Source organism: Heteronotia binoei, chromosome 8 (genome assembly GCF_032191835.1).
Source record: "Heteronotia binoei isolate CCM8104 ecotype False Entrance Well chromosome 8, APGP_CSIRO_Hbin_v1, whole genome shotgun sequence".
NCBI classification, from domain to species: domain Eukaryota; kingdom Metazoa; phylum Chordata; class Lepidosauria; order Squamata; family Gekkonidae; genus Heteronotia; species Heteronotia binoei.
Window position 1 is genome coordinate 120,132,832 of NC_083230.1, and position 20,040 is coordinate 120,152,871.

Here is a 20,040-nt window from a genome sequence, read left to right on the forward strand (position 1 = left end):
AGACTCTCCTTTTAGCATATTTGAAAGTACATCCATCTCGGCGGCATCCAAGACTTTTTCGATAACTTCACTCAGGTTCGGACCCCTCTCCTGACGCCAATATTTAGCATACACTATCCTTGCCGCAGTTATAATATAAATCACCATATGTTCATCTTCTTGTGGAACTGTATTCTTAATAAATGATAATAACATCACTTCTGGTTCAAAAACAAAATCTCTAGTTAAAATTTCCTTTATCATACAGTGTATCTTTTTCCAGAAAGTTTTAGCCACTTTGCAGTTCCACCACATATGATAAAATGAACCAATATCTACTTTGCACTTCCAACATACAGGTGACATTGCATTATTAAATTTAGCTATCTGTACCGGGGTGAGGTACCATCTGTGAAATAGTTTAAAAATTTTTTCCCTATAATTAATTGGCTTTATCACTTTATAGTTCTTTTTCCAAAAATTGGACCATTGTTCTAGACTAATATTACGTTGTAAATTTTGCGCCCATTTCACCATAGAGTTTTTAACCACTTCGTCTTCTAATTTGATTTGCAGAATATAATTATAAACTTTCTTAATTATTTTCTCCTCTTCTCTTAATAACAGTTTGTCAAAATCAAAATTTGCTTTTGTAAATCCTTTCGCCTTGTCTGAATTATATTTAGTTATTACTTGATTTCTGGTCCACCAATCCATGCTTATCCCCCTGGAATCTAGGTCTTCTTTTTCTCTTAAATTATCTTTATCATCCAAAATATCCTGATACCTAATTATCTTTTTGAAGTTATACAGTTGAGGCAGAATTGACGCCTCTTCAGGGGATATCCATCTTGGTGTCTTAGCATAGATCAATCTTCTAATTTTTAACCAAACTTCATAAATGGTTTTGCGAATCAAATGATTTTTAAAATATTTCTGCCCTTTTTGCACATACCATAGGTTAGCATGCCATCCCGCTTGTAAATCTGAGCCTTCTAAGGCTAGTATGCGCGTATTCTCCAACCGAATCCATTCTTTTAGCCAGAGTGTGACGCACGCAACATAGTATGTTTCCCAATCTGGGAGTCCCAATCCGCCCATATCTTTTTTGTCTTTTAAAATTTTCCATTTTATCCTAGGTCGGTTACCTTGCCAAATAAAGGCTCTTACTAATTGGTCTATTTTAGTAAAGAAGGGTTTCCTTATCCCAAAACTAATCATCTGAAACAGAAACATGACTTTAGGAAGAACCATCATCTTAATTAGCGCTATCCTTCCCATAAAAGATAATTTCATGTTCGCCCATTTTTTTAAAGAAAAATCAATTTCCTTTAACAGCGGTACATAATTGTTATCGTATAAATTGCTACACTTATTGGAGAAAGTTATCCCCAAATATTTTATTTTTGTTTCATTACTGAATCCGGTTAATCTTTCAAGCTCTCTCACCTCTTGAGGAGAGATATTTTTGTTAAGCATCTTAGATTTTTGTTTATTTATTCTTAGACCCGCGACTTGACCATAGTCTTCTAATTCTTTTAAAATCTCAACCACGGACTCTCTGTTATTTTGTGATATCAATACCAAGTCATCGGCATATGCTAAGATCTTATACGACTCTTTCTTAATTTCCAGTCCTTTAATTTTGCTGTTAGCCCTGATTAAGTTATTTAAGATTTCCAATAGTAAAATAAAGAGCAGCGGAGAGAGTGGGCATCCTTGTCTTGTACCTTTATGTATCTTTACCTCTTCTGTTAAGTCTCCATTAATGATAAATCTAGCAACTTGTTCTGTATACAAGGCTTGTATGCTCTTAATAAAAATCTCACCAAAACTCATCTCCCCTAATGCTCTGATCATAAAATCCCAATTAACATTATCGAAAGCCTTCTCGGCATCGATAAACAAAAGAATCATTTGTTTTTCTCTATGTAAGTCGTAATATTCTAATATATTAGATATAATCCTGATGTTTGTTCGCATATATCTTTTCGGGAGGAATCCGGCCTGATCAGAATGAATTATATTTGCCAGAATTTTTTTAAGTCTGTTCGCTAAAATAGACGTATAAATCTTGTAGTCTATGTTTAATAGAGAGATCGGGCGGTAGTTCTTAATATCCTCTAGATCTTTTGATGTTTTGGGAATGAGTGATACATTTGCCCTTTTCCAAGACTCCGGAATTAGCTGGGTTTCCCAAATCTCCTCAATCAGATTTTTGTATTGGATTATAATATCTTCTTTAAAACATATGTAATATTCGGCTGGCAGCCCGTCCGGTCCCGCTGCCTTGTTCTTTTTTAATCTAGCCCATACTTCTTCAATTTCACCAATTGTAATTGGACTAGCTAAGCTAGTCCTTTGTTCTTCCGTTAATTTCTGTATCATTTTTTTCTCTTTGAAATAAGCTTCTATCTTGTCGGAATTTACCTCCTCTTTACTATATAATTGAGAATAAAAATCCCATATTATTTTTTTCTTATCTTCTGCTACTGCTTTCTGACTACCATCTTTATCTTTCAAGACCCTTATTATTTTCTTTTCTTTTTCTTTTCTTATCTTGTATGACAGCCATTTACCTGGCTTATTTGCATTTTCAAAAAATTGAGATCTGGTATATTGAATCTTCTTTTTCATCTCATCCAAGAATATTAAATGTATCTTATGTTGCACTAACTTCATTTCAGCTTTAATTTGTTGAACCGAAGGTTTCTCTTTTAGGCAACTCTCTTTCTGCCTAAGCAATTCAGTTAAGTTTGTTAAAGTTTTATTCTCTTCTCGTTTTTTAAAAGTGTTAAAGCTTATTGCTAACCCTCTCATATACGCTTTACTAGTCTCCCACAGTAATCTGTGGGAAGTCTCTCTCTGCGAATTAATCTGAAAAAAAACCTTCATCTCCTCCTTAATAAATTTCACAAACTGTTTGTCATCTAAAAGCTTTATATTAAACCTCCATCCTGGTCTTTTCTTAACATCTTTTATAGATATCATAATCGGATTATGGTCCGCTATTGTGCATGGTAGTATTTCTGCATCTTCCAGTATCTTAATTATTCCAGCTGTCACCCAGATCATATCGATACGCGACCAGGAATTATGTCTGCCTGAAAAAAATGTAAAATCACTTTTGTTTGGATACATGACTCGCCAGGGGTCTACCAGGGTAAACTCATCTACCATCCTGAAAAAATTATCTGGTAGTGTATTACTACCTAGTTTTTTCCTACCTTTTTTATGATTTATAGAATTTCTATCTTGCATGGGACAAGTGACCGCATTAAAGTCTCCTAATAGACAAATCTCATCATAGTTGTATGCACTGATCTTTGTATATAAATCTCTATAAAATTGGGTCTGTTTAACATTAGGTGCGTAAATATTAACTAACAAAAATTTTACTTTTTCCATAATTATCTCTATACCTTGCATCCTTGCATCCTCTGTTTGAAAAATCAATTTGGCTTGCAGTCGCTCATTAACATAGGTCACCAAACCCCTTTTTTTTTTCTCCAATTCTGAGGTCACAAACATATTACCTAGCTTCTTATTAAAAAGATATGCCTCATCCCGTTTTCTTAAGTGAGTCTCCTGCAAGCATATAATATCCAAATTTAATTTCTTTAATTGCTGAAAAACACGTTTCCTTTTTTGAGGCGAGTTCAGACCATTTACATTCTGAGACAAAATCTTTAAACTATTCATCATTTAGGAATCTAAACAATATCTTAATCTTCCTTAAAAATTCTTCTTTTTCTTTTGAGCTCTTGTCTCTCTCTGTCCTCGCTCTTGCGCTTGATCAGTTTCAGTTTCAGTCTTTTCTTCTTGTGAACGATAATCTGGAACCTCAACTGGGTCTGATTGCCTTCCTGGACTTCAATTTCCTTTAGAGATCCTTCTATCCGTTTTCTTCTCCCACGTTCTAGCCTGATTAAGTATAAAATCCTCTACCTTCTCTAGGGAGTCAATCTTGTATCTTACACCACCATATGTAAACAACACCCCTTCCGGGATCATCCATCTGTAAATTATCCCTCGGTCTTGCAGCATACCCACTAAATTAGTATAGTTTCTCCTCTTATGCCTTATTATCCACGGGATCTCTCTCATAGCTCTAATTTTTGTACCTTTAATCGTGAGAGATTGATCTCTTAACTCACGCCACACACGTTCTTTCATACACCTACGAACAAACTTTATGTGAACCTCTCTTGGTAAATCGTTCTTTTTCGCGTATTGGGTACCAACTCTATGTATAAAATCAATCTCTTTTATTATATCCTCCTTCTCTATTTTTATGACTTCAGTCAATGCCTCAGCTACTATATCCAAAAGATTCTCCAATTTCTCCTCTGGGATATTTAGTAACCTAATAATATAGTCCGCTTGGACCATCTCTAACTTAGCTAGCTTAATCTCATGTTCTTCCTGTTTTATCTCTAGTTCTTCTATTCTGTCCTCTGTTTTACTAAACTTCTCTTCTATTGACTTTGTAATATTTTTTATCTCATTAATGTCTTCCTTAGTATCTCTATAATTCGCCTCTAAAATCTCAAATTTTTTTGTTAGAGCTTCTGTCTGCTTGCTTAGTTCTATTTGAACTTGTTTCAAGGCCTCTAAGAAAGTCTGTTGGGTCTCTTTAATCTGTTGGATCTCTTTAAGAGAGTCTTGAGCTATGGAATCTGCCACCGTTTTGGGTTGACCCGGGGAACCTTTAAACTTAGCCTGTTGCGACATTTTATCTCAGCCAACCTCTGTTCTCCCACTAATAACCAGTAACTAACTAACAGTGGTGTACAGCTTAGAAAATTACCAATTAACAGATATCTTAAAGGTAATCAATAATTAGCACACAAGCAAAGTGATTCAAACAAAAGTCCACCTTTCTTCTTTTCTCCACCACTTCCAATTACACAGTCTTGGTCTCCTTTGACCTCCTTAAATCACCTCTTAAATAAAGTCCAGCCAAAGTTTCCTACAGCCGCTGATTAGCAGGGCGTCACCCTCCACTTTTTCTTCTCCGTGATTTATCTTGTCAGCCTTGTTAGTCCCGACCGCCAGGCACGATAGTAAATCACCATCAACACTGTCACTAGAGCGCTTATCCGTCCGTGAAGAGAAGAATATACAAAGTTTTGTTAAGCCTCTTTGTTCTATCCGTCCTACCGCTCCTGGGAGTGGTCGGTCCTGCGTTCTCACCTCCAAAGGGAACAGAAACAAACGTATCCGCCTTCCTTTTTTTTTTTTCCCTTTCCAAGTCTGAGGAACCGCAAATAAACAGCAACTTCTCCACTATCCTGGTTTGAAAGTATACAGCTGAGCCTTCAGCATTTCATTGTGCAGCAAATCGCCTTGCCGCGGCTTCTCCTCCTCTTTCCGGAGGTCGGAGCTAAGTCGCCATTAGGCGCGCTTGGCTTCAAGACAGGGAGGAGAGAAACGTCTTCGAGACAAAACTCCTCCAGACGCTTCCCCTAGCCCCCTCAGTGTACTGGCCCCCCCAACAGGGGTCTGTACGGACAAAACGTCCCTCTGCGAAGCCAAGTTCGGCTCGTCTCTTCGGAGCTCCTCCGAGACGCGACCGCCTCGCTCTGCCAAACCCCTGACCGGGCTTTTTTTGTAGCAGGAACTCCTTTGCATATTAGGCCACACATCCCTGATGTAGCCAATCCTCCTGGAGTTTACAGTAGACCTTGTAAGAAGAGTCCTGTAAACTCTTGGAAGATTGGTTGCATAAGAGGGGTGTGGCCTAATAGGCAAAGGAGTTCCTGCTACAAAAAAAGCCCTGGGGGGAGAGAGAGAGAGAGCAGAGGAAGGCTTCGAGACCGCCAGCAAGTTCCAGATGTGATGAGTTCTCACCTTCTCTTTTGGATTTATTTTGCCGTAAGCATTCTGTCTCTTTTTGACATTATTGAAGTCTTTATGACTCAAGCAAGACGAACTTTCAAATCTACAGAAACTGTGGCTTGGGATGAAAAGTGGGACCGTTGGCCCTTTAAGAGACAGTAACCTGCGGAACAACAGAAGCTATCGTAGGCAGGCTTTTTGTAAGCTGCGTGTTTATATCATTATCCTATGTGACTTCTTTCGGTTTACTTAATCATTGTATAGATAAATAGTTATCTTACCTAAGTGTTGTTTAATTCCAGTGGTTATTTTGTATTTACAGTACTACTTGTACACCGGTCGCTGTTGGATTTAGTAAAATAATCTTAGGCACGCTTGCAATTTATTCCTACCTTGCCATTTGGAAAACCTTCAGCAACCGTTCTCAAATTTGGGCAAGTCTTTGTTTTATTTTTCACTGCCAATTGTGAAATGAAGGGCATTAGCTAGGTAATGCTGACTGGTCCACGGAACCCATTTTGTGGGATGCCTTTTTATTAGCACTTTACGTTTCCCCTTCTCCCTCCCTGCCTTCGCTTTTTAAAAAGTCGGACATTCCATATTCCTAGATTTAGGAAAACCATTTGTAGGTTGTATTGAAGAGTGCCAATGCCTGTATATAAACAAGATTTTTTAAAAAAATAAAAAGTATACAACAACAACGTTTGCTGATGTTGAATGTTGTCTGCTGATGTTAAATGGGGTACTGGAGTCGAGACATTTAATACTTCAGCTGAGACAGTAAGTTGGTAGTAGCATCCACAATAAGTGCTTCTTTTTCCGGGGACTTTGGAATCAAAATTGAAAAGTGAAATTAAAAAAAAAAACCCAGGCGTTTTAAAAACAAAAAGCCACAAATTATAGATTTAAAAATAATAATAATCAGGGGTGGGATTCTAGAAGGAGCTCCTTTGCATATTAGTCCACACCCTGCTGATGTAGCCAATCCTCCTGGAGCTTACAAGGTTCCTTTTTGTAAGCTCCAGGAGGATTGGCTACATCGGGGGGTGTGGCCTAATATGCAAAGGAGGTCCTGCTAGAATTCCTTACAGGGCTCTTCGTACAGTGCCTACTGTAAGCTCCAGGAGGATTGGCTACATCAGGGGGTGTGTGGCCTAATATTCAAAGGAGGTCCTGCTAGAATTCCTTATAGGGCTTTTCGTACAGGGCCTACTGGAAGCTCCAGGAGGATTGGCTGCATCAGGGGGGTGTGGCCTAATAGGCAAAGGAGGTCCTGCTAGAATTCCTTACAGGGCTCTTATTACAGGGCCTGCTGAGAGCTCCAAGAGGATTGGCTACATCAGGGATGTGTGGCCTAATAGGCAAAGGAGGTCCTGCTAGAATTCCTTACAGGGCTCTTCATACAGGGCCTACTGAGAGCTCCAGGAGGATTGGCTACATCAGGGGGGTGTGGCCTAATAGGCAAAGGAGGTCCTGCTAGAATTCTTTACAGGGCTCTTCGTACAGGGCCTGCTGGAAGCTCCAGGAGGATTGGCTACATCAGGGGTGTGTGGCCTAATATGCAAAGGAGCTCCTGCTAGGATTCCACCCCTGATAATAATGCAAGTTAATGGAGTTACCAGATGCCTTTTGGGTGTATCTGATGAAGTGGCTTTGGATAACCGCTTGACTTCTTTCCGTACTTGTGTAAAGATCTTATTTACCATGGTAACCTTTTCATCATTCACTATATTGATCTTTGGGAAAAGAAGAAAAGACACACAGCTTTTACACTTGAACATGAAAATAGCTTTAGAAGGTTCTAAATAGGAGACGCATTTATGACTTTTCTTAAATTGTGCAAACTTGTCAGTGAATGGGTAAGGTGGTTTAAGAGAATAAAAATGCATGTTTGATGGACTGTGCATAAAACAGGTCCCCTAGTGCAGCAATTTCAGAAAGCTAAGAGGTAATGACTCACTGTAATGCAGAGTTTGATTGACAGGCTGCTGTCTGTGTGCCACCCCCTCTTCTCTTTGATTGGTCAGTGTCTGCTGAGGAGAACTTTAGGAACAGCTGAGGGCTAAGGAAAAAGGTCTTTGGGGCTGTTTGTCCTCTCTGGCGAGTCAGTAGCCAGACAGTTGGAGTTGGTGCGTCTGTCAGAGGGAATCTGACAAAGTCACTTTTAAAGTGTGAGGAGAAAACTCCATGCCCTTACTGAATAGTAGCAGGGGTGGAATTCTAGCAGGAGCTCCTTTGCATATTAGGCCAGACACCCCTGATGTAGCCAATCCTCTGAGAGCTTACAAGGCTCTTTTTTGTAAGCTCTTGGAGGATTGGCTACATCAAGGGTGTGTGGCCTAATATGCACAGGAGCTCATAAGAACATAAGAGAAGCCATGTTGGATCGGCCCAATGGCCCATCCAGACCAACACTCTGTGTCACACAGTGGCCAAAAAAAACAGGTGCCATCAGGAAGTCCATCAGTGGGGCCAGGACACTAGAAGTCCTCACACTGTTGCCCCTCCCTCCCAAGCACCAAGAAGACAGAGCATCACTTTCCCCAGACAGAGAGTTCCAACAATATGCTGTGGCTAATAGCCACTGATGGACCTCTGCTCCATATTTTTATCTAACCCCCTCTTGAAGCTGGCTATGCTTGTAGCCGCCACCACCTCCTGTGGCAGTGAATTCCACATGTTAATCACCCTTTGGATGAAGAAGTACTTTGTTTTATCCATCCTAACCCGGCTGCTCAATAATTTCATTGAGTGTCCATGAGTTCTTGTATTGTTAGAAAGGGAGAAAAGTACTTCTTTCTCTACCTTCTCTATCTCATGCATAATCTTGTAAACTTCTATCATGAATCCTGCTAGAATTCTATCCCTGAGTGCCAGAATTTGAGGAAAAGTTCAAAATGGGAATATTAGTGTAAGCGTAAGCCAGGGTGAAAAACATTTATTCACTGTGTTAAGAACGGATGATTAGGTTTGACAGAAGACATTGGTCAGTAAATTGAAACTGCCAGTCTACCCAAATAGAAATAGAATATTGCTTCTAGGAAACAGAGTATTTCCTTCTTGGTTGTTCAGTGGATTCAACTCTGAAAGTAGCATTGGTTTGTGTAAAAGAAAATGGTCTTTGATACCTCTGGAATCAAAAAGAACATTATAATCTCACAGGGTGAGAGATAAGTACAGGAAGAAAGTACTTTTCTCCTAGAAACTAAATTAGTTCAGTGAATCTTTATGAAGGCGTATTGGTGTTGCAAAGAAATCTCTCACTGAGCATTTATGAAAATAAACATCGACAAACACTCTCTAGTCTGTTAAAATATTATAACCAGTAAATACAATGAAATTTATCTCTGTTTTCTCATCCTCTGCCTATCCCTAACCCAGCCATGCCTGTTAAATAAAACTGTTATTTCAGATTGAACTTTATAAATGTCTCAAGTGTCATTTAAAATCAAGAGGTTATCAAGAGAAAAAGAAGAAGAAGAAGATATTGGATTTATATCCCACCCTCCACTCCGAAGAGTCTCAGAGCGGCTCACAATCTCCTTTACCTTCCTCCCCTCCTAAGAGATCCCTTTTTATTATGCATACATAGCTCTGGCAGAAGTTGTCCTTGAAAGGGCAGCTGCTGGGAGAGCCCTCTCCAGCCCCACCCACCTCACAGGGTGTTTGTTGTGGGGGAGGAAGGGCTCTTCGTACAGGGCCTACTGTCAGCTCCAGGAGGATTGGCTCCATCAAGGGGAGTGTGGCCTAATAGGCAAAGGAGGTCCTGCTAGAATTCCTTACAGGGCTCTTCGTACAGGGCCTGCTGAGAGCTCCAGGAGGATTGGCTACATCAGGGGGCGTGGCCTAATAGGCAAAGGAGGTCCTGCTAGAATTCCTTACAGGGCTTTTCGTACAGGGCCTGCTGTAAACTCTTGGAGGATTGGCTACATCACAGAGGTGTGGCCTAATATGCAAAGGAACTCCTGCTAGAATTCTACCCCTGATTAGGGGTTACCCTTTGTCAGATTCAAAATGTCTCTGTGCGCCCCTCCTGTGATGGGGGCTGTCCATCCTCGGGCTCTTGCCCCAAAGCAGGTTTGGTGAGGCATGGCTCGCACTTAGCTAGCGGTGGGGCAGGCCTGGTAGGAGAACTCCACAGTATTTCAATGTATTTCTCTTTTAGAATAGCGTATCAGAATAATATTTTTTGTAGACCAAACAATAAATTCCTTTCCACTTTTTAGCACTCTTTATATGTCCAAAGTCCAAATTTCCACCTCTTTTTCCCTTCTTCCAAGCTTTCTAGATTTTCATTTCCCACCTTTTAAATTTATTCCATTAAATTGTAAATAGTCCCAGAGCAAAAGATAGCAATCTGTGAGCGTTTTCCCACATAGCTTACCTCGGAGCGACGTCCCTCTTCACCGCGCAGCGTCTGCGCGGATTTCGCGCCAACTGCTCCGCATAACCAGGAAGAGCCGCGGCTTTTGCGTCGCAGATGTAAACTGCTAAAAACCAGTTTACATCTGCGACGCAAAAGCCGCGGCTCTTCCTGGTTATGCGGAGCAGTTGGCGCGAAATCCGCGCAGACGCTGCGCGGTGAAGAGGGACGTCGCTCCGAGGTAAGCTATGTGGGAAAACGCTCTGTACCTTCTCTTCCAATTATCCAAGTTCCCACCGGTCTTGCGTGGCTTTAGATGTTTAGCAGTGTCCAAGAAGGTTAGGATTCTGTCGAGCTTATGTCAAATAAATGACTCTGAAAACTTCTGCAGATGATGAAAATGCAACTCTTCCCGGAGACCCCTCAAAGCCTCAAAGGAGCCCCCCCCCCCGGGACTCCCTTTTAGCCAAGGTAAATCTCCTCAAAGTTTCCTGTGCATATCTTGGACTAATCTCTGACTGAGAAAAGTAGGCAGTAGGCATTAATTTGCCTTCCACTACCCTGAACAGAAGTTCCAGCCTGCTCCCGTTATGAGAAGCAGCTCAGCTCGATATTTTCCTGTCATACTCCAGTAAGGGACATCGGCTGTTTACCTCATTACACATACTTAACCCATTTTCACTATATTTTTACCGTATTCTTTTTCTTTCCGAATGGCAAACTAGAATGATGTTTATAACGTGGAGAATGATGTTAAAAAGTAAATTAGGTGGACAAGTAGCAGCCCCCACGTTGTGGAATGCCCTCCCCAAAAACATCAGGGCCCTGTGGGACCTGCCACAGTTTCTCAGGGCCTGTAAGACCGAACTTTTCAAACTCGCCTTTAACGGTTAGGGGGAGGTGGCTATTGCCTTCAGCATCGACAATCTCACTGAATTAATACAATGGGAAACAGAAGCGTGCCATCTCGGATTTTTAATATATATGGAAATGGTTTTTATAGATCTAATTTTAATATGTTTGCTAATGTTTTTAAACTGTTGTTAGCTGCCCTGAGCCTGTCGGAGGAGGGCGGGATATAAATCCGATAAATAAATAAATAAACATCACTAGGAAATGTATGTCCTTTTCTTTGACCTGGACTTGTAGCAAGAGCAATTAACAGGCAACTTTTTATTAACTTTTATTGGTTTCTCAGGCAAATGCTATCCGGACCAAACGGTCTTCCAGTTCCAGGGGTGGCCAACGGTAGCTCTCCAGATGCTTTTTGCTTACAGCTCCCATCAGCCCCAGCCACTGGCCGGGCTGGCTGGGGCTGCTGGGAGTTGTAGGCAAAAAACATCTGGAGAGCTACCGTTGGCCACCCCTGTATTACACTATTTTGACGTCAGATCCGAACATTGTATCAGTTTACACTCTTAACCCACCAGCTCTATGTACTTCAGCTCACTGTACAGCTCACTGTACCTTCATTCCCTCTTCTGAAGAAGTACCCATGCATACGAAAGCTTACATTCTGAACAAAAAGTTTGTTGGTCTTAAAGGTGCTACTGGACTCCAACTCTGTTCCAAAACACCTGCTGAATTGAAAGTTTATTTGTCTTGCGGGAAAAACTTTCTTCCCATTTTTTCCCACCAGTCTAGCTGCCCGGAAGAGAATATTTATTTATTTATTTGATTTATATCCCGCCCTCCCCGCCGAAGGCAGGCTCAGGGCGGCTCACAAATTAAAGATCACACAGTCACGGTAGTGTGACCAAATAAAACAAAACAACGGTAAAAACATAAAACATAACAATTTCTAAAACACCGACATGTGGCAGTAATCCTGCTTTCGGACAGCGATCAAGCTCTAACGGTGGTTAGCCATTCTAAGAGGTCCTCGGATCAGTTGGTCATGTTTTTATGGGCCGATCCCGTTGCTGCAGGTGTTGTCGTCATGAAAACGCATGGTGGAAGAGTGCTGTTTTGCAGGCCCTGCAAACTGTGGAAGCTCTCGCAGGAATAGCCAGCTTTAAGAGGGGATCAGCTTTAAGAGGTCCATCAGTGGCTATTAGCCACAATATATGTGTGTGTGTGTATACACACACACACATATTGGCCACTGTGTGACACAGAGTGTTGGACTGGATGGGCCATTGGCCTGATCCAACATGGCTTCTCTTACGTTCTTACGGCCCTGCTGGTGGACCTCCTGATGGCACCTGGGTTTTGGCCACTGTGTGACACAGAATGTTGGACTGGAGGGACCACTGGCCTGATCCAACATGGCTTCTCTTATGTGACACAGAGTGTTGGACTGGATGGGCCATTGGCCTGATCCAACGTGGCTTCTCTTAAGTCCTTATGTGACACAGAGTGTTGGACTGGATGGGCCATTGGCCTGATCCAACATGGCTTCTCTTATGTTCTTATGTGACACAGACTGTTGGACTGGATGGGCCATTGGCCTGATCCAACATGGCTTCTCTTAAGTTCTTATGTGGCACAGAGTGTTGGACTGGATGGGCCATTGGCCTGATCCAACATGGCTTCTCTTATGTTCTTAGGAATAGCAGCCTTTTGTGTGAGGAGGCAGCCAGAGTTCATCTTAGTGGCTCTTAGACCGGCTTCTAATCGCTTTGGGTGTGACCTTGCTTTAGTTTGCCTTAGTTTTCATCAGGCCTCGGATTCAGTGGGAGCTCACAGGAGCGCAGCTCCTGAGCCTTTCTGAGAGTTCCACCTCCTCCTGAGAGTTCCACCTCCTTGTCCATTGAATAGTAGGTGCAGCTGCATAACAAAGAGACTTGTCTTAGTCACCGTGGATAACAGCCGCTGACGTAGCTCGCCTTTATGAATTTGTCCAGTTCTCTTAGCATTAAAGAGCCAGTGTGGTGCAGTGATTAAGAGTGGCGGACTGTAATCTGGAGAATGGGGTTTGATTCCCCGCTCCTCCTCCTCTTGCAGTCAGCTGGGTGACCTTGGGTCAGCCATGGCTCCCTCAGAACTCTCTCAGCCTCACCTACCTCACAGGGTGTCTGTTGTGGGGAGGGGAAGGGAAAGGAGATTGTAAGCTGCTCTGACTCCAAATGAAGGGCAGGGCATAAAAACTCCTCCTCCTCCTTGCTAAACTAGTGCCCATCACCCCATCCTGTGGCAGGGAATCCCACGAGCAGGCCTCGGATTCAGTGGGAGCTCACAGGAGCGCAGCTCCTGAACCTTTCTGAGAGTTCCTCCTCCTCCTCCTGAGAGCTCCACCTCCTTGTCCATTGAATAGTATTGCAGCTGCATAACAATCCCTAGATGAGCTCCACCACCTATTTTTATACAAAACGACCCCTGGTTTTCATCTCCCCCCCACTGTACTCGGCTTTTTTTGTAGCAGGTACTCCTTTGCATATTAGGCCACACCCTCCTGATGTAGCCAATCTTCCAAGAGCTCGCAGGGCTCTTCTTACAAGGCCTATTGTTGGCTCTTGGAGGACTGGCTGCATCAGGAGGGTATGGCCTAATATGCGAAGAGTTCCTGCTACAAAAAAAAGCCCTGAGTCGGTACTATTTTCTGAGCAGTACGGAGTACTCCAGGGAGCCACAATCTGTATGGGATTACTCCTGAGAAGCCCCACTGAGCCGCAGAAGGTGTTGGTAGGAGCAGCGGTGGTTGAAATCCACTCCATCTGCCTGGCAAAGGACGAGAGGGGAAGCGTTACTTTGTGTCCAGCGCTGATGGGGTTAAAGGGACAAAGCTGGTTGCTGCTAGAGAGGCTGAGCAAGGAGGGGGGCGTAGAGGGAGGAAGTCTCTTCTGCCGGAGGAGAGTGAGAGATATCTGAATTGCCAAAGAGAGGAAGACCTTCCAGTCCACAAGAGCAGGTGAAAACCTTGCAGCCAGATCCTGGGAAGGCTTAATTGCAGGTAAGTCATGGAATTAACTCCCAGAGGATGTCATGATGGCCACAGGAACGAACAGCTTGAAAGGGGGATTGGATGGATTGATGAAGAATCAGTCTAGCAGTGGTTCCTAGCCATGGACTAGATGGACCCCTGGTCTCACCCAGCAGGGCTTTTCTTATGTCCTTAAGATGCTGGACTAGATGGACCCCTGGTCTCACCCAGCAGGGCTCTTCTGATGCTCTGAGGATGCTGGACTAGATGGACCCCTGGTCTGATCCAGCAGGGCTCTTCTGATGTTCTCAGGATGCTGGACTAGATGGACCCCTGGTCTGACCCAGCAGGGCTTTTCTTGTGTTCTTAGGATGCTGGACTAGATGGACCCCTGGTCTGACCCAGCAGGGCTTTTCTTACGTCCTTAGGATGCTGGACTAGATGGACCACTGGTCTGACCCAGCAGGGCTCTTCTTATGTCCTTAGGATGCTGGGCTAGATTGGCCACTGGTCTGATCCAGCAGGGCTCTTCTGATGTTCTTAGGATGCTGGACTAGATGAACCCCTGGTCTGACCCAGCAGGGCTCTTCTGATATTCTTAGGATGCTGAGCTAGATGGACCACTGGTCTGATCCAGCAGGGCTCTTCTGATGTTCTTAGGATGCTGGTCTAGATGGACCACTGGTCTGAGCCAGCAGGGCTCTTCTGATGTTCTTAGGATGCTGGTCTAGATGGACCACTGGTCTGAGCCAGCAGGGCTCTTCTGATGTTCTTAGGATGCTGGACTAGATGAACCACTGGTCTGATCCAGCAGGGCTCTTCTGATGTTCTTAGGATGCTGAGCTAGATGGACCACTGGTCTGATCCAGCAGGGCTCTTCTGATGTTCTTAGGATGCTGGTCTAGATGGACCACTGGTCTGAGCCAGCAGGGCTCTTCTGATGTTCTTAGGATGCTGGACTAGATGAACCACTGGTCTGATCCAGCAGGGCTCTTCTTGTGTTCTTAGGATGCTGGACTAGATGGACCACTGGTCTGATCCAGCAGGGCTCTTCTTGTGTTCTTAGGATGCTGGACTAGATGGGCCACTGGTCTGATCCAGCAGGGCTCTTCTTGTGTTCTTAGGATGCTGAACTAGATGGACCACTGGTCTGATCCAGCAGGGCTCTTCTTGTGTTCTTAGGATGCTGGACTAGATGGACCACTGGTCTGATCCAGCAGGGCTCTTCTTGTGTTCTTAGGATGCTGGACTAGATGGGCCACTGGTCTGACCCAGCAGGGCTCTTCTGATGTTCTTAGGATGCTGGACTAGATGGACCCCTGGTCTGACCCAGCAGGGCTCTTCTTACGTCCTTAGGATGCTGGACTAGATGGACCACTGGTCCAACCCAGCAGGGCTCTTATGTTCTTCGGATGCAGGACTAGATGGACCACTGGTCTGATCCAGCAGAGCTCTTCTTATGTTCTTAGGATGCTGGACTAGATGGACCCCTGGTCTGACCCAGCAGGGCTCTTCTTACGTCCTTAGGATGCTGGACTAGATGGACCACTAGTTCGACCCAGCAGGGCTCTTATGTTCTTCGGATGCAGGACTAGATGGGCCACTGGTCTGACCCAGCAGGGCTCTTCTGATGTTCTTAGGATGCTGGACTAGATGGACCCCTGGTCTGACCCAGCAGGGCTCTTCTTACGTCCTTAGGATGCTGGACTAGATGGACCACTGGTCCAACCCAGCAGGGCTCTTATGTTCTTCGGATGCAGGACTAGATGGACCACTGGTCTGATCCAGCAGAGCTCTTCTTATGTTCTTAGGATGCTGGACTAGATGGACCCCTGGTCTGACCCAGCAGGGCTCTTCTTACGTCCTTAGGATTCTGGACTAGATGGACCACTAGTTCGACCCAGCAGGGCTCTTATGTTCTTCGGATGCAGGACTAGATGGGCCACTGGTCTGATCCAGCAGGGCTCTTATGTTCTTCGGATGCTGGGCTAGATGGACCACTGGTCTGATCCAGCAGGAGGGCCTGGCGTGACTTGGTCCATGCAGTGGCAAAGAGTCGGACTCGACTGTGTGACTGAACAACAACAACAAAGGCTCTTTATTTTAGAAATGAATTATAAGTGATGACGATGATCCTGCTGCATTTGCTCTGGGGAACCATGAGAGGGCAGCAGAGTGCTTTAGCTGGACCTTCTTTCTCTATTTTCACCATGTAGGTCCTGCCACAGAAGACTGGACCTTTCTGCAAACCTCCAGTGCATAGCATGTGGAGGCCCTGCCTGTGTTTTCTCTTCTGCTGCACGGGTCCAAGTCTGCAGTTGGAGCCAGGGCCGTGGGTGGCAGAAGGAGGTGGGGCAGTTCCTCAGGAGAACAACAGCGACGTCTTCTTTCCTTTTACAGTCGGCAGGTGAGCGGTCAGGTTGGGCATGAATGGATGGCTTCCCAGGTCCAATTCAATAAATATCTGGGGACTTTGGGGGCTTTGGGGGCTTCTCTGCAGTATGCTTGTAATCGCTTCTCTCCAGTATGTTTGTAATCGCTTCTCTCCAGTATGCTTGTAATCGCTTCTCTCTAGTATGCTTGTAATCGCTTCTCTCCAGTATGCTTGTAATCGCTTCTCTGCAGTATGCTTGTAATCGCTTCTCTCCAGTATGTTTGTAATCGCTTCTCTCCAGTATGCTTGTAATCGCTTCTCTCTAGTATGCTTGTAATCGCTTCTCTCCAGTATGCTTGTAATCGCTTCTCTCCAGTATGCTTGTAATCGCTTCTCTCCAGTATGTTTGTAATCGCTTCTCTGCAGTATGCTTGTAATCGCTTCTCTCCAGTATGTTTGTAATCACTTCTCTCCAGTATGCTTGTAATCGCTTCTCTGCAGTATGCTTGTAATCGCTTCTCTGCAGTATGCTTGTAATCGCTTCTCTCCAGTATGCTTGTAATCGCTTCTCTGCAGTATGCTTGTAATCGCTTCTCTCCAGTATGCTTGTAATCGCTTCTCTCCAGTATGCTTGTAATCGCTTCTCTGCAGTATGCTTGTAATCGCTTCTCTCCAGTATGCTTGTAATCGCTTCTCTCCAGTATGCTTGTAATCGCTTCTCTCTAGTATGCTTGTAATCGCTTCTCTCCAGTATGTTTGTAATCGCTTCTCTGCAGTATGCTTGTAATCGCTTCTCTCCAGTATGTTTGTAATCGCTTCTCTCCAGTATGCTTGTAATCGCTTCTCTCTAGTATGCTTGTAATCGCTTCTCTCCAGTATGCTTGTAATCGCTTCTCTCCAGTATGTTTGTAATCGCTTCTCTCCAGTATGCTTGTAATCACTTCTCTCCAGTATGTTTGTAATCGCTTCTCTCCAGTATGGTCAATTTCTGTAACCTTTTCCCCTGCCTCACCTGGGAACTGGCAACCCTAGGCTCAGGCGCTTTTTTTGAGAGGGAGAAAGGGGAATCCCCGCTGCCTGGGAATGCACTTCTCAACGCGTCAAAGAGGTTGTATCTCTGGAAAAGCAGAACAAGTGGAGCCTCTGTGCACAAGGCTAAAGGGAGTCTGAATAGACAGTGTTCCAGTATCTCTGTTAGAGCAGCCGCTGCTGGCTGTTGCTGGGGCTGTCTGTGAGAAGGGGAGTTGGAGGTTTCTGTAGAATCTCCCTAAGGCTGTGAGTTCCCCAGCTAGGGTACTTAACTCTGGCACCTGTTCTAAAGTCCATTCAGCAGAGACAAGCAGGCTCAAAACAGCAGCCACTGATTTGCAAGGCGACAACTCCAGCCACTTCAACTAACCTACGGAACTGATAACTGAAACCAAGAGCTCCAGCCAATAGGACCAGACGAAATCATACACATTTTAGGGGAGGAGCGGACTGTTCCATGGCACACATAACTTGCATATCACAGTAACTATACTGCAGTCTCATTAACTGCTTGCAAAAGTTTGTGTTTCTAATGCAAGGGAGGTGTGGGAGTCACCTCTATTTTGGAATGGAATGTGCCACAGCGGGTTGTCCTGGTATGCGGGTAGTATCACTCTCCAATTATGTTGCTGGCTGGTTAATGGAAATGGGGAATGTAAGAACATAAGAGAAGCCATGTTGGATCAGGCCAATGGCCCATCCAGTCCAACACTCTGTGTCACACAGTGGCCAAAAAACTGAGGTGCCATCAGGAGGTCCACCAGCAGGGCCATAAGAGCATAGGAGAAGCCATGTTGGATCAGGCCAATGGCCCATCCAGTCCAACACTCTGTTTCACATCAGAACATAAGAGAAGCCATGTTGGATCAGGCCAATGGCCCATGCAGTCTGACACTCTGTGTCACATAAGAGCATAAGAGAAGCTATGTTGGATCAGCCAGTGACCCATCCAGTCCAACACTCTGTGTCACATAAGAACATAAGAGAAGCCATGTTGGATTAGGCCAATGGCCCATCCAGTCCAACACTCTGTTTCACACAGTGACCAAGAAAACCAGGTGCTATCAGGAGATCCACCAGTGGAACCAGAACTCCAGAAGCCCTCCCACTGTTGCCCCCCCCAACCACCAAGAATACAGAGCATCACTGCCCCAGACAGAGAGTTCCATTAATATTAGCAACCGGTCCGCGAGTTGTATAATTATTTCATTATCTATCACAATGTAATAATAGAAATAAAGTGCACAATTGTATCATCCTGAAACAAGTGTTCCATCTAAGCTGAGTTTCTGTGAGCTAGCTTACCGTTTTTTAGCCTCTGGCTCACACATTTTTGTCTTAGCTCAGGAACAATGGCCCCAGAGCAAACTAATTTATGCAGCAGCTCACAACTCGATGCCAGTCGCTCATAAAGTAGAATTTTTGCTCGAAAGACTGCACAGCTCAAAGGGAGCATTGTCCGAAACCATCTTCCCCCTTCCCCAGTCCGTGGAAAAAACTGTCCTCCACAAAACCAGTCCCTGCTGCCAAAAAGTTTGGCAACCGCTGTGTTAAAGGACACAGTTGTTGTTGTTCAGTCGCACAGTCGAGTCTGACTCTTTGCGACCCCATAGACCAAGTCACGCCAGGCCCTCCTGTCTCCCACCATCCTCCGAAGTCTGGTCAAATTCGTGTTTGTTACATCAGTAACGCTGTCCAGCCATTTCATCCTTTGCCATCCCCTTCTTCTTTTGCCTTCTGTCTTTCCCAGCACCAGGATCTTCTCCAGTGAGTGCTCCCTTCTCATTGAGTGGTCAAAGTATTTGAGGACACAGAGTGGGCAATTAATGAATCTTTATATCAAGGGAAATTAGCCTGAAATGAACGACTGTAATCTTCACTATAATAGGCAGGGGGGGGGGTTGTAGCAGGACCTCCTTTGCCTATTAGGCCACACCCCCCTGATGTAGCCAATCCTCCTGGAGCTCACAGCAGGCCCTGTACGAAGAGCCCTGTAAGGAATTCTAGCAGGACCTCCTTTGCCTATTAGGCCACACCCCCCTGATGTAGCCAATCCTCCTGGAGCTTCCAGCAGGCCCTGTACGAAGAGCCCTGTAAGGAATTCTAGCAGGACTCCTTTGCATATTAGGCCACACACCCCTGATGCAGCCAATCCTCCTGGAGCTTCCAGCAGGCCCTGTACAAAGAGCCCTGTAAGGAATTCTAGCAGGACCTCCTTTGCATATTAGGCCACACACCCCTCATGCAGCCAATCCTCCTGGAGCTCTCAGTAGGCCCTGTATGAGGAGCCCTGTAAGGAATTCTAGCAGGACCTCCTTTGCCTATTAGGCCACACTCCCCTGATGTAGCCAGTCCTCCTGGAGCTCTCAGTAGGCCCTGTGCTAAAAGCCCTGTAAGCTCTTGGAGGATTGGCTGCATCAGGGGTGTGTGGCCTGATACACAAAGGAGTTCCTGCTACAAAAAAAGCCCTGATAATAGGTAATATTTGAGGGATTTAAAATAAAAGTATTAAAACAGCGGAGGGTCCCTGGCTTTATAGGCAGTCTTTCCTGAGAGGTTTAGTTCCAAAGTTCAGATCCTTTTCAGACAACA